Source organism: Setaria viridis, chromosome 2, assembly GCF_005286985.2.
Source record: "Setaria viridis chromosome 2, Setaria_viridis_v4.0, whole genome shotgun sequence".
NCBI lineage: Eukaryota > Viridiplantae > Streptophyta > Magnoliopsida > Poales > Poaceae > Setaria > Setaria viridis.
The window spans coordinates 22318589-22333388 of NC_048264.2; the positions used below are offsets into that span (position 1 = coordinate 22318589).

The following is a 14800-nucleotide window of genomic DNA, read 5'->3' on the forward strand; positions in this document are numbered from 1 at the left end:
ATGGATAAAGCTAACTAACCAACAGTCCAACACAGCCACACATGGCAGCTGTGCGTCGACAGAAGCACATTAGAGGTGCATCCGGCTTCAGGACCGGTGCTGGTGGAAAACTAAGCTTTAGTTCTAGTTGGAGAGACATATAGGTCTCAAAAATCCAACCGAAACTAATTATTCGGGACTAAACATATTTAGTCCTGGGTCTTCCACGCGGGATAAATGGGGTCGTCATGCAGTCGCATGCTTGTAGCCCTTTTAGTCCCGGTTGGTATTACTAACCAGGACTAAAGACTTTTTTCTTTTTACCCTGGATTCTTTTCATATTAATACTAATTGTTGTTTCACTTATGTATATACCTATATGTATACATCTTTAGAGTACACTACTTATACGTATACGCTCATATTGTATGTATGTCGTATATATATTTTATGATTGTATATACATAATATTAATTATAACTACTATGAAATATACTAGTGAGGGTTGCTTCGTGTACACAAGATCACTGCCAGACAAAATTAGCATTGAAATCAATCCACAAATTGCTTGAACGGACTCCGCTTATGGCTACCGGCCTCAATGTAGATGAGGAGACAGCCCAAATCTACTGAATCCTGCTCTTGTTTCTACTAACCCAACCGGAACATCCATCCTAAAAAAAGTCATTTTAGGATTGTACTAAGTCAAACTTTTTTGTATTACTAGTTTTCAAAAGTCTATATTACTAGTGCCATTATATTTATGTTATGAAATAAGTGCCATTATATTTATTATGAGATATATATTTATAATATACATATTTGATGCCATCAACATTTATATTTTTCACTATAAATTTGATCAAAGTTGAGAAAGTTTGACTTAAACTAGAATAACTTGTTTTTGGGATGGATGGAGTAGAGCAGATGATTGGTTCGGAGCAAACATTCACACATGTGTACATAGAAATAATAAGGAAATTAGGCAAAACCTGCGAGAGAGCATGGAGATAGCCTTGCATACCTTGCTTACGGCCGGCGTAGGTCGTCCTCCAGCACGGCCATGCAGAGCACGGAGATAGCCTAAGGGCTCGTTTGGTAGCCCAGTGTTGAAAACAGGCATGTTTCTCTTCCTAGATCAGATCGAGTGGATCCTGGTGGTTCAATGTAACCTGGTCACCAAAGGAACTGGCCCATGAATCAAAACTCAACAACATTAGGGCCGTTCGTTTTGGTAAGGAATGAAAACACATTAGCAACTTGACGTAAACACCTGTTTGACAGCAAATCAAGGTCACTTGTTTGACAGCTACTTGACAGTAAATATTAGCAACTTGTTTGACAACCACTTGGCAGTAAAAACATTTATGTACATGCATGGAAGGCAAGGGCCTGAAATAAGGGAGAAGTAGCAAACAAGTAGCAAACAAAAATAGAGTCTTGATCAAGAAAAAATAGCAACATCCTTTCGGTCTTCCAGTCTTGATCAAGATAAAATAGAGTTTGACCTGGCAGAAGCATAAATCTCTCATATTAGTTACAAGCACTCTAGGTTATCGAGTGAGGTTGATAAATATGTGAAGACCAGTAAAATTTGAGGTTCCCTGCCACAAAGTATGCTTCCTTGGCGAAGGATCGGTTTCTCGGAAGAAGAGTGGTTGCCTCGACAGCTGTCGGACCAAGGAAGAATCAGTGAGAAAGAAACCAAAATGGATAAAGGCATATGAATACTGTGATTATTAGTCTTGTTATCATTCCTAATGGATCCCTAGTACTAATTAAGTACAATAGGATTGTTCAAAAGGGATCTGGTTTCTCATGCATATAATGGGTATTGGATAGCTAATTTTACAGAACATTGCACAATTGATTCTCTGTCCTTACCAAAATCTCCAAGGTGTCAGTCTCGTTTTTTTGGACAAAACATCTTTATTCCACATATATCAGACCATTACATCTCAATTTTGCTCTTCAGGCCACTATCAAGTACTTCCCACACAAGTTTGTGCTTTGCAAAATAGCACTTTGCAACCAGATCTGCCTCGTACCTTGATACCCACTGTCCATAAAGCTTCAGACCATAAATTACATGTGAGTAATAAATAAAGAAACCAAAACACATAGAAGAAGCAACTAACCTCCCAGGATCCAAATACATAGAACAGAACTGACATCCCAGGCTAGCATTCCATCTAATTAAAGGCATGCATGGCGTATGCACTAGCTAAGTACCAGCACGCACGCCACACTGTAAAATGTAACATGTCTTAGGAAAGTAATAACATGTCCTAGGAAAGAACACCACACTGTAAAAAATAACAGAACAACAATGCATATTTCCATACACACTGTAACATGATTCACACACTGGATACCTAGATACTAATTATCTGCACACTGAAGAATTAAGATCTCTGTGCTCAATCCTGACCAACACAGACGAGCCATGAGCTAGAAAAGATACGGGAACTGATCATGACATTCGCATGTTCAGTTGGTACCAGCCTGTTCTCTGCCCCAACAACAGCGACATGCAAGTTTCTCTCAGAACAATAGAGCGGATCACAAAGATATATACAAGATGTGAAATCGAGTGACCTGCTAGTTGTGCATTCTGCTTTGCAATTCATTTCTTACAAGTGATTGAATCGACTAATTGTGCTGCTAAATTGTGAGAACAAATCTCGCACGACCACATCTACAAGCTATGGCAGACGACAGTAATTCGTGAACAAGCTGACCCAAGATCCAGCCATGGTGCTACCCTACCTGGCCTTCCACGAATCGAATCAAATCAAATTGAATCGAATGAAATCAGAGAACACAAACCAACAAACAAGAACTGAGGGATCAAAGTGCGGTAAGAACTCAAGAACCCTAGCACACCGATGGCAAGAATCAAATCGAGCCTGTAGCCCACGAGAACCCAAGCCAAGAACCCGTACACACCCAGATTTGAGGACAGAGGCCACGCACGCGAGCACACCGATGTGATGAAGCAAGAACCCAGTGCGCCAGGGACAGAAAAGGGAAGGAAGAGAAGAAGGGAAGGAAGAGGAGGGCAGCGGCTTATCGGCGAGTAGGCGGTGGAGAGGATCGGCGTCGGATAGTAGACATTCGCTGTCGCCGTCGCCTCATGCGCCGCCTCATCGCCTAGCTCGTGCGTCCGTGATCGCCTAGCTCCGAGCCGGGGGGCCTCCTATATAACTTGTGGAATTAAGTTTCATAACTTTAAAGTCCAACAGACCCAGTTAGAAATATTAAGTTAACATTTCAACAAAATAGATTCAACATTTTCTGAAAATTCGACCAACATCCAAGTATACTACATTCAACATTTCAAAATATGTAGATCAACATTTTGTAATAGAATACTTCGTTCAACATTTCTCATTGTCTACTTCAACATCTTTGCAAACTAGCTTCAACATTTTTGGATCAAGGATCAACAATTTTGAAAATGATTTTTTTGACCTTCTTCAACCTCTAGACAGCAGCCGTGGGGCAGGTGCGTGCGGTCGGCCTTGCGCCCTGCGAGGCCGTCGGCCTGCCATGGTCGGCGGCCGCATGGCAGGCGCTCGAAGCACCCATGGAGGGTGGCCGGCCGGCGACGGCCAGGTCGGCACGCGCGGGCGGCGGCTTGCTCGCGGGGTCGTGCGCGGGGCAGCAGCTGGTCGGCGGGCGGTGACGGCGACAGGGGATGACGCGGTGGGGCAGCTAGGGCCAACGGGTGTATGGCCGACGGCGAGGCGGCGCGGGCGCAGGTCTGGCGGCGGCGGTAGGTGTGCTGTCAACATTAGGGTTTGGGAGAATGGGGAGATGCATCCAACGATCTAGATTGCATGCACGTAGCCCTGCTAATTGAGTTGGGTTTATTGGTTGTAATGGATTGGTTTTCATTTTGGGCTTCTTTTAGTTGGTTTCCAATAGACTAGCCCAATAGATGGTTTGATTTGAGTTGGGTTTTACCAGCAAACATACGGTTTGGAGGGGATTTAGGATGTGGAGTATTATTTTGGGTCCAAAAGCCTCTCAACCCATGGGTTGCAACCTGTTATAAATCCGCGGGCCCTATCCTATCCCCTATTCCCCTCATGAGTCACGACCTCGCCAGTCGCCCCTCGGCCTCGAGCCTCGCCTCGCCTCGCCTCCCTTCCCCTGCCGTCAAGCCTGAGCCCCCGGTGTCCCTAGACTTCCCCTACGTGTTCGGCTCCTGCCTCGGCATCAGCGGCCTCCTCGAGTCGCACGAGGAGGAGTCCTAGACGTCGATGGCCGGGGCGGCATCACCCACGACGGCGACCGGGAGCAGCGAGGAGGCCATGGCGGTGGCTGGGGCAAGCACTACCGTGGGGGTGAGGCAGTAGCTGTGGGGCAAGTTCGCCGCAGAGATCTGGGATTCAGGATCCGAGATCCATGCCAAACCAGGTAACCGCCTAAGCTACACTTCTTGGGTGCGTTTCTAATCCATTGTGATTTAAACGATGCTGTTGTAAAGGAACCCTCTTTCCCCCTGTCGCCTCCCTCTTAGTGCAAGCAGCATACGGAGAAGATTAGGATATATATATATATATATATATATATATATATATATATATATATATATAGAGAGAGAGAGAGAGAGAGAGAGAGAGAGAGAGAGAGAGACAACAAGCTTTCTCTGAATGTATGGGGTACACGAAATGATGATGCAATTGTGCAGACAGTAAACAAGTACATGAGAGTTAGAAGACCACAAAAGGGTAAAGGCACAGTGACAATGTATTTCCAAAAGGAGCCAACAAGCAAAATCAATGACAATAAGCAGAAAGCAGGCAACTATTGTCACCAACATTGGCATATATGAAAGCAGAAAGGAACAACAATGTATGCACAGTGTAACTTGAATGAATGAGATAAGATATACATTTTTAGATAAATGCTTCACAACTATACCACTGATAATGATATATCTTTTATTGATATATAAATGGCAACTTCTTGCAACAGTAGCTCCATAAGACAGAAAGGGTACAAATGGAATGAAAGAATTGAGCTGTACAAGGGGAAGAGATAAGTATTTATATGTCCTCTTATCAATCATACATATGGCTAAGTTCATATTAGGCATGCTAAGTTAAAAGTAAGTCACTCAGAAAAAATAGAACAGGGCAACAAGCTACTATAATATCTAAATAAAACATTTTAAAATTGAATAAAAGAACAAGAGTCTGCACAACTGAAAAATGAAACTATCTGTGGTGGACTTTGTTCAGTTTGCTTATGTGAAGCCAACCAAGTCCCATCTAGAAATGATTGTAGATCACAAGTACCCCTGTCAAACAAAAAAGGATTAGACATACAACATTGGATGGAAAAGGTTAGTATATATAAGCCTCTACTTCCTTCAAGGCTTCAAGCATAATCCTGAGAACTAATCACCAACTCTGACTGATTTTGTAGAACTATTTCACATTTAGAACAACAAAGTTTTAAGAGTCTCAACAGCACTGGATCACAATTCACCATCATTTCAAGAACTGGACCACAAATCATAAAAATATGAACCGAACAGACCAAACCTTCACAAATCATAAAAATATTAGTCTCATTGTCAGCCAAAACGGGGTAACAAACTTGAAACTCAAGAGTTTTAAAGTTCTAATTAATGATGTACAATACAATGGCTGCTCGTTTTTGACTTGCATGTTTCTACCAAGGAATGGGCTAGAAAATGGCATACCTTTCTGATCTGGCACCAATGAATTTTGCGGTCCTAGCAACCTGAACCAGCCACAAGAGCAGGGAGAGAAAAGGAGCACTGATCAGGATGACAAATGGAGATCTATGTTCCTAATAAAAATAAACTTCAGCTTCTTTTGTTAAGCTTGTGACCAGGTAGACAAATGGAGCTCTATGTTCCTAAAATTCAACTTCAGCTTCTTTTGTTCAGAAACTTATTGCTCCTTTGTTCAAAAGCATGCATCAAGGTTCGAAATTCCAAAAGCATAGAGATACAATGCTATTTGGCAGATCTCGAAACAGAGCTCTAGCACTGTTTCTTTCAACCAGATCCATCTATCTTCAACTGCCAACCCATCACAATATATTACATGAGCTTAAGCATGTAAGTAGAAATCTGAGGCCAATCAAGATGTAGTAGAAAAAATGCATGGCTTCCCCAGGAGTTCCTTTTTCAACCAAGGTAGTTATATTAGAACCATATATATAGAAGAATATTTAGAACTCCAACACAGGAAAAATTCTATATGTGCAGTCTTGTAGACAAAAAATATCAAAACTAATCTGAGATCAATCAAGATGTACTGAAAAATGCATCGTTTCCCCAGGTGTTCCCTTTTTAACGGATGGCAGTTATATTAGAACCATATATATAGGAGATGCATACGTGATAAGTAACCAGGATAATGGTGGTATGATAAAACACTACGGGAACAGGGAAGATGCCGAGTGCCAGGGGCACTCGGCGAAGACCTCAAAACACTCGGGAAAGTTTTTGCCGAGTGTAACACTCGGCATCTGACACTCAGCAAAGATTTTAACGGCAAACAGAACTTTGCCGAGTGTCAAATGTCGGGCACTCGGCAAATATCTTTGCCGAGTGTCAGTAAACACTCGGTAAAAAAACTGTCAGCGAAGACGGAGTAACGGCGCGACACGGTGATGGGGGCTTTGCCGAGTGCTTCACAGAAAGGCACTCGGCAAAGGCTATCACGTTTGCCGAGTGCCACCTCGAAACACTCGGCAAACTCTAGCAAATTTGCCGAGTGCCACCTGGACACACTCGGCAAACTCCAGCAAGTTTGCCGAGTGCCACATCGCAACACTCGGCAAAGTGGCACATACATAGCTGTTTTTATTACCTCTTTGCTGAGTGTTTAAGCCAAAACACTCGGCAAAACTACGACACTCGGCAAAACAGTAATAGAAAATGACAGAAATAGTCGCTTTGCCGCGTGTAACACTCGGCAAAGTGGCAAAACCCCCCCTATTTTTACTGCTTTCTTACGTATAAAGGACCCCTCTCAAACAAAAATCACAGGCATGTATATTACATCACAGGCATATAATAAACATCACAAGCATATATTTTAGGTCACATGCACACAAATCACCGAGTACATGTTCTAGTTTCAACAAACCACAATTCCACAAGTATATGTTTGAGATTAAACAAGTAGTTCACAAACAACGCATAAGTCAGTGAGGTGGCGTCCTTGCGAACCGCTGCGACAAATCTGGGTCTTGAGCTTGGGAATTCGAAGCCACCGATTGATTCTGCACATAAAAGAAGACGTGTGAGACAAGATTGATATCATTTGAGCTAAATAAGTCATCTTTGAGCTAACTAAGTCATTTGAGGTAACTAAGTTATGTTTGAGCTAACTAAGTCAAGTATTCAAACTAAAGTTCAAGTGACTCACAGGAGTATGTGTGGGTGGCTGGGGTGGAGGGAATACCATCGGTGGCTATGGCAATGGTGTACCCATACTCATAGCAATAGCAAAATTTTGCATGTATTGAAACATTTGTTCCATCCTCAACCGATTTTCTTCGTCCATCCTCTGTCGCTCGGCCTCCATCCTTTGCCGAACCATCCGCTCCACCCTCACCTCCATCTCCTATTGTTGCCTCTCCACTTGGGCCTACAATTTTTCATCGCAATATTACAATGCAAAGGTAAAGTACGTAACAACCAACGAACGATGAATGAAATAGAAAGAACCTAAAGAGCCTCCATCTGAAATTGTGCAGTGGTCGGCCGTGGGCGTATCGCTGGGCTCGAGTCCGTGCTCCTTGCTCGGATCTGGGAGAGAGTGGGAGTAGAGGCCGTGTCAATTACGCTATCGCCAATCCAATACCGGCCATGCTTCTTCCCCCCTCCCACCCTCATCACCACTTCTTCATCTAGATCCTGGGTGCTCGGATTGTAATCTGACCCATGAATCTCCCTTGCCATCGCTGTGTAGGAGGTGATGCAGCTGTGGATGCTAGGATCGCCTCGGACGGGTCGTCCAGGTTCACGTCGATGTTGGCCGTTGCCTTACCCTTTTTGGATAGAATCCATCCCTTGAACTGGGAGTAAGGCTGGCCATCATGTGAGGACGACTGTGGCAAAAATACAAACTATTAGAAATTTTGCTGAATTGAGCGTTAGACAAAACAAATGAATTCGCGTACCCATTTTTCCCTATACTCATCAAGGCTCAAGCTGCCCGGATGGTGTGATGCACCTTGCATCATCAAACGCCGCTAACGGCAACCAAGGTGGTTCTCCAACCACCCGGGTTCGACCCACACGTCCACTATCCTTTCCTAGTGCTGCATGTGCACCTGGCACCACCACACAGGCACCTACATCAGCAAGTGTGACATGTGAAAAAAGAAATTAAGCGTGATTATTGTCAGATAAAGTAAGTATCAACGTTCTATATTTACCGTCATGAATTGGTCCTTGGTTAGGTTCATTGTCCTTGCCTCATCTTTTTTGACCTTCATATTTCTGTGTTGAGCGTAGAATTCGATGATGGCCTGGATGCGCAACTCGTAGTGCATATCCTTCACAAGCTTCTTGGCGACCTCATCACAGACGGCGTTCGCCCGGGCCTCGAAACCCTCCTGGCATCTGTAGAAGTCCTGCATATATAGAGAGGTGTATATAGTTGTTATTTCAAGATTGTACAGTACAGGTGATGTATTGAGCAATACTTACCCACAGCTCGCCCTTCACCCGCAACGCCTTGTTTGGGAATGACCTATTTTCACGGTCAGCAAAGTCATCGGCAACGACGTAGTGGTCCCACATGTAGGCTGGCTCCACCCGTCCACCGCGCTCGACCAAGCCCGGGAAGTGTATCCTGCACAACAGGCCAAGGATGCCGTTGACCTTGCGGTTGTGATCACCCCCACTGAGCTTAATCCAACTCCTGCACAAGTGATCAATTATTAGTTTCCATTGTAATTTTCAACACATTAAACGAAAAATTATTGAGAACATCTAAAGTCATGCACCGCTTCCCACTGGGTTGAATCAGCGGGCGTCTGTGGAAAGGTATCAGTTGAGCCGGGAGGGACGACGGACCTCGCAACCAGATCTGGGTCTGCGAACCCCCTGCCTCCCCCTCATCCCCCTCCTGCTCCTGCTCATGCTCCTACTCCTGCTCCTCCTCCTCTTGCTTCTGCACCTGCACCTGCTCCTCCTGCTCCTCTTCCTTGTCACCAGAGCCGTGCGCGAAAGGTATCTCCTCCTCAGATGCCGACTCTATTTCAGGCGATGGGTGCCTCGGCCCTTTACCCTTTCCTCGACCCCTGCCTCGAGTCTGGACCTCTTCCTCGACCTCTGCCCCACCCCTGCCTCGACCCCTATGTCCACCCTTCCCTCGACCTCTTCCTGAAGAAAACCCTGAAAAGGACCGTGAAGCTTTACATGTAACTTTTTGATAAAAATCCGCGACCTTCCTCATACCGCCCACCATTGCTCATCACCTGCAATTAAAAGGAGTAAATCAATCAGTATAATATAAACAAAACATATTTAGAAACATATGCAAAATAAACTAAACATTCTTCAAAAAATAACATGGTATGACAAATAAAAAATCGTACATGTATTAGAAGTAATCATCATGATCGGGATTAACTGGATCATAAGTCTCATCATCACTATCACGTGTGTTGATATAATCATGCCCGTGCTCCAAAGTAGGAATGTCGTCATCACTATCATAGCCTAAATGTAATCGTTGAAGCAAATCTAATTCTTCGCATTCTAAACCTCGTCTGCAGTGTCCTCGTCAGCAACCCTTTCATTGTCTACTTCCATTCCAATCCCTTCGGTTAACTCTATCACAAAACTCCCTTCGAGCCCGTCTTCTTGGAAGAACTCTCTGTCATACGTGTTGAGGTCTATGTTGTAATCTTAATTATTTGGTACAGGTAATTTACCATGTGGCAATACCTTGTACACAACATCCCAACCCTTAAGATGGTCCTCAGTTTGACACGGGTATGACAGGTAATAAACTTGTGTGGCCTGTTGAGCCACAATATACACATCTTCTCCTGGTAAGACGGATGATTGTCGGATTTCGACTAGCCCAAGATTAGGGGTCCGTCTCACAACCGATGGATCAAACCAATGACATTTGAATATGACTTGCTTAAGAGGTTTGCAACCATGAAACTTGAGTTCGTATATTTCTTCGATTACTCCATAGTACTCAACACCATCCAAGCCTGGCGTGAAAACTCCATTATTTGTGGTTCTCCGATTGGGCTGACTCTGCTCGTGTCTTGTTGTGTGAAAGCGATATCCATTCACGTCATAACCGGTAAATGACCTGACCCTATAGTCACAACCATCAGCAACCTATCTCAACTCGACACTCATAGACGCATCAGTTTGGCCCTGCAAGTTCAAGCAGGGTCATTCGTTATATTATTCGCGTGTACGAGCAAATTGTAATATCATACTAAGTACGAGCTAAAATGGATTGTACCTTCTATTTGAACCAAGAAATAAAATCGGGTCTTCCATTTCCCGCACCCTCTCTGAGAATGGTATCAGTTTGTTGCGGGGTAGGTTGCCTTGATTTATGCCAAAATTGACTATGAAATTCCCTAAACCAATGAGAAAAACATGAACAGTTGCACACAGAATAGTGACTACTTGAGAATAATGTTGTTGAGAACTTATAGCATATACGGCTCCACTTCTGATAGATTGCTCAACACGTACAACATGATAATGCGCCACTCTTCATGTTTCAAGGTCTTAGGGGTTGCACCACTTGCACTTCCGAGTTGCTCTCGGAAAATGCTAAGGCTCGATTCATTTTTGCCAGCATTGTAACGCGGGGGTGGATTGTGCACGCTAGGAAGGTTGTTAGCATAATATTTTGTTGTGAAGTTTGAGACCTCCAAAATATATGCCTTTGCAATGGATGCTTCAATTTTGCATTTATTTTTACATTTAGTTCACATAACCTTTTGACATCTCTTAATTGAATAACACCAACGGCCCTGCATAGGCCCCCCATTCTTGCTTCATACGGGAGGTGAAGAATCATATGCTGCATCGGATTAAAGAATCCGGGTGGAAAGATTTTCTCCAACTTACAGAGTAACACAAGCGCCATTCTTTCCATTTCTGCAATCACGGTACGAGATAACTCTTTGGCACAAAGCTGGTGGAAGAAATTGCTCAACTCCGCTAGCACGTGGAAGTACATATCCTCAAACCATCACCGGAAGTAGACGCTCAAGCCACACGTGGTAATCATGACTCTTCAGGCCGTTGATTCGCATAGTAGTTAAGTTCACTCCCCTCTTCAAATTTGCTGCATACCCATCAGGGAACATTAACGTTTGGAACCATTCTAGTACCTCCCTCCTCTAGGCTCTCGTCAGGATGAAATCAGCCTTAGACTTCCTCCACGACTTGCCGGATCAGGGATGCGCCATGTCTAACTTTGGTCTGTTGCATATCCTCGCTTGATCTACTCTAGCCTTAACATTATCCTTTATCTTGTCAGGAATGTCCACAATTGTCCCAAAAATTGCCTCGGCGATATTCTTTTCAGTGTGCATTACATCTATGTTATGCGGAAGAAGAAGGTCATGAAAATAGGGGAGATTCCACAAGCACGACTTCTGAGTCCAAGCATGTTGCTCGCCATATCCCACAAAACCACCTTCATTGTTATTAAGCTCGAGAGCGTCTAACTGAGCACGAATCGCGGCTCCTTTCATCATCTGCGGTGCAAGGTCTTCAACTACGACATCTCTCATAAAGTTTTTAATGTCTTGTTTGAATAGATGGTCAGGAGGGAGGAATTGTTGATGTTTGTCGAACGAAGAATATTTGCCACCCTTCGTCAACCAAATGAACTTCAGAGAAGCCTTGCAAACTGGGCATGGGAACCTCCCGTGAACACACCACCCGTAGAAAATCCCATATGCCGGCAAGTCATGCAGGGAGTACTGGTACCAAACATGCATCTTAAAGTTTGTCTTTGTAGCTCGGTCGTAAGTCCATACCCCTTCCTCCCAAGCACGGACCAAATCATCAATCAGAGGCTCCATGTACACACTCATATTATTCCCTGGGTGCTCTGGAATTATCAACGACAAAAATATATTCTGTCGTTGAAAAAGGACGCCAGGGGGGAGATTCAGGGGGATAACAAATATGGGCTAACAGGTATACGGGGCAGCCGCCATTCCATATGGATTGAACCCATCTGTTGCCAGCGCAACACGTACATTACGAGCCTCTAGAGATTTCTCACGATAAATCACATCAAATCTTGTCCAGGCTTCACCATCGGATGGGTGTACCAGCTTCTCAGGATTGTATCGATGTCCATTTTGATGTCATGTCATCTGTTTCACAGATTCCTCTATCATGTAAAGCCGTTGGATCCTCGGTATGAAAGGAAGGTACCGTAGAATCTTCACGGGGATTGCGAGCTGCCTCTTCTGACCATCACCAGAGTCTACCTCCAGAAACCTAGACGACTCGCACTTCACATAGTACTTAGCTTCCGCATACTCTTTCTGAAATAAGATGCATCCCTTCGGGCAAGCATGTATCTGCTCGTATGGCATCTTAAGCGCACGAAGTAGTTTATGTGCCTCATACATGCTCTTTGGCAAGATGTGATCATCCGGGAGCAGGCTGCCAAAAACAATCAGCATAACATCGAAGGCGTCTCGACTCAAGCTAAACTGGGACTTCACGGCCATTAGGCGTGCAATGGCATCCAGTTGAGAAACCTTGGTATGACCATGCAGGGGTTGCTGTGCCATAGACAACATGTTGTAATACGCCTTTGCGGTAGCCTCTGGCTCCTCCTCCCTACGTGTCTCATCGAACTATGCTTCATGATAGTCATTTAACATGTCTCCCACCCCAGCATCATCATCATATTCCTCGATGCGTTGTCTCAACACTTCATCTCTCCCATGATCGGCTTCACCATGGTAGATCCACCTGGTGTAGTCTAACGTAAATTCGTTCTTCACAAGATGTTTGCCCATTTCTAGCTTAGTTTTTTGACGCATGTTTGCACATCTACTGCACGGACACCAAGGGACACTAGCTGCTTTGACCCTAGCAAACGTCCGTTCTAAGAATGCATCGGTCTTTTCAATCCATTCATCGGTCAATGAATCCTGACTAGAGCGGCCCGTGTACAGCCACTCACGGTCATCCATCCTCTAGTATAACAGCGAGTAATATAAAAAATCATGTTGTATCTACATGTTCATATACTGTCTAATAGGTGAAGATAGGTCCTAATCCCACCCGAGGATGTGTAGATGCGGTTAGTTTCCATGCCCTAATCCGATCCGAGACAGAATTTCGGCAGCACCTCCCCGCTGTTCTCCAAATACACGTCCAGGATTAGAGATTGTGTATCCGGAGAACAACAGGAAGGTGCTGCCAAAACTCTATCACGGATCGGAGTAGAGCATGGAAACTAACCGCACCTACACATCCTCGGGCTGTCCAAAAAATGTGGACAATTCGAAACAGATACGGGTATAGATATGCAAATATTTGCATATTTGCAACCGTATCTCTTTCGAACGGGAGATGCCTAACTAGATTACGTGATATACGAAGATCAAATGGAAAGAGATGTGTAAGATGCCTCACCTTGCTATCCTGCAAAGTGACGAGTCAAGGACGGTCCTTGTGAGCCTCTCCTGCAAGAAAAGAAACATAGTACTGTTAAGTCAAAATTTCAGCAGCAGCTCCCCTGCACGGGGAGGTTTCCAAAACCTGCAACAAAGAAAACGGCACGATGGCCGACAACCACATGCTCACCAAAGAGACGGCACGATGGCCAACAACCACAATCTCACCAAGAGATGGCACGATGGCCGACAAATACATCCACACCAAAGAAACGGCACGACGGTCGACAACCACATCCTAATTTGTGAAAAAAAAAGTTCCTACCACCTCTCTAGTCTCTATTTTCTAATTTTCTAATTTCATGCCTCTAATTTCTGAAAAAAATCCTACCACATCCTACCACCTCTCTATTCTTTTCAATATTTTCTAATTTCTAATATCAATCACCTACTGTAATTTTTTCTAATTTCAACATTTTCCTACATTGGAGGCCGTCGGCCGCGGGTAGGGAGGGGCGGGAACCGGCAGGGGGTGGGCGCTGGTCGCGGGCCGGGGCAGCAGAGCAAGGGCGGCCAGGGTGGGAGGGACGGCCGGGCTGGCGCCGGTGGCGGGCTGGAGGGGCGGCCGGGCAGGGAGCTGGCCGCGGGTAGGGGAGGGGCGGCCGGTCCGACGCTGGTGGGGGGCCGGAGGGGCGGCTAGGCCGGCACCGGTGGCGGGCCAGAGGGGCGGCCGGGCAGGGAGCCGGCCGCGGGCAGGGGAGGGTCGGCCGGGCCGGCGCCGGTGGCGGGTTGGAGGGGTTGCTGGGCGGGGAGCCGGCCGAGGGCAGGGCGGGTAGTCGCACTGAGCGGGGCGGCGGGAGAGGGGAGCTGGGGGAGGGCCGCCGGAGGCGCGTGGCGGCAGGTGCGGCGGCGGCGGGTACGGGGCAGGGTGGCGGCGGGTGAAGGGAGCTCGAGGTGTGCAAAGTGCTTTGAGTGAGTGAGGTGACTGTGCGGGCACTGTGGATAGGATTCAGTGTTTGCCGAGTGTCAAGATCCAAAACACTCGCCAAACTATATTTTGCCGAGTGCCCAGATCCAGGATACTCGGCAAACACTTTTTTTATATTTTTTTAACCAATTGGAAATAGTATATGCACTGTGGTGGGCCCATACACTAAGTTTGCCGGGTGTATTCTCCGAA

General features: G+C 45.4%; 1 long non-coding RNA gene and 2 pseudogenes across 1 annotated transcript; all 3 read right to left on the reverse strand.

Annotated features, from left to right (window-relative positions):
• Positions 1–1412: 1412 nt before the first annotated feature.
• Positions 1413–3409, reverse strand: LOC117843637 (uncharacterized). Its single transcript, XR_004637798.2, has 3 exons — positions 2118–3409; positions 1864–2038; positions 1413–1649 (listed from the first exon to the last, which is right to left on the reverse strand). It is a non-coding gene; the product is annotated as an uncharacterized lncRNA (long non-coding RNA).
• Positions 3410–7702: 4293 nt separating this feature from the next.
• LOC140221864 (uncharacterized) lies at positions 7703–13194 on the reverse strand (annotated as a pseudogene).
• Positions 10973–12351, reverse strand: LOC140221993 (uncharacterized; annotated as a pseudogene).
• Positions 13195–14800: the final 1606 nt, after the last annotated feature.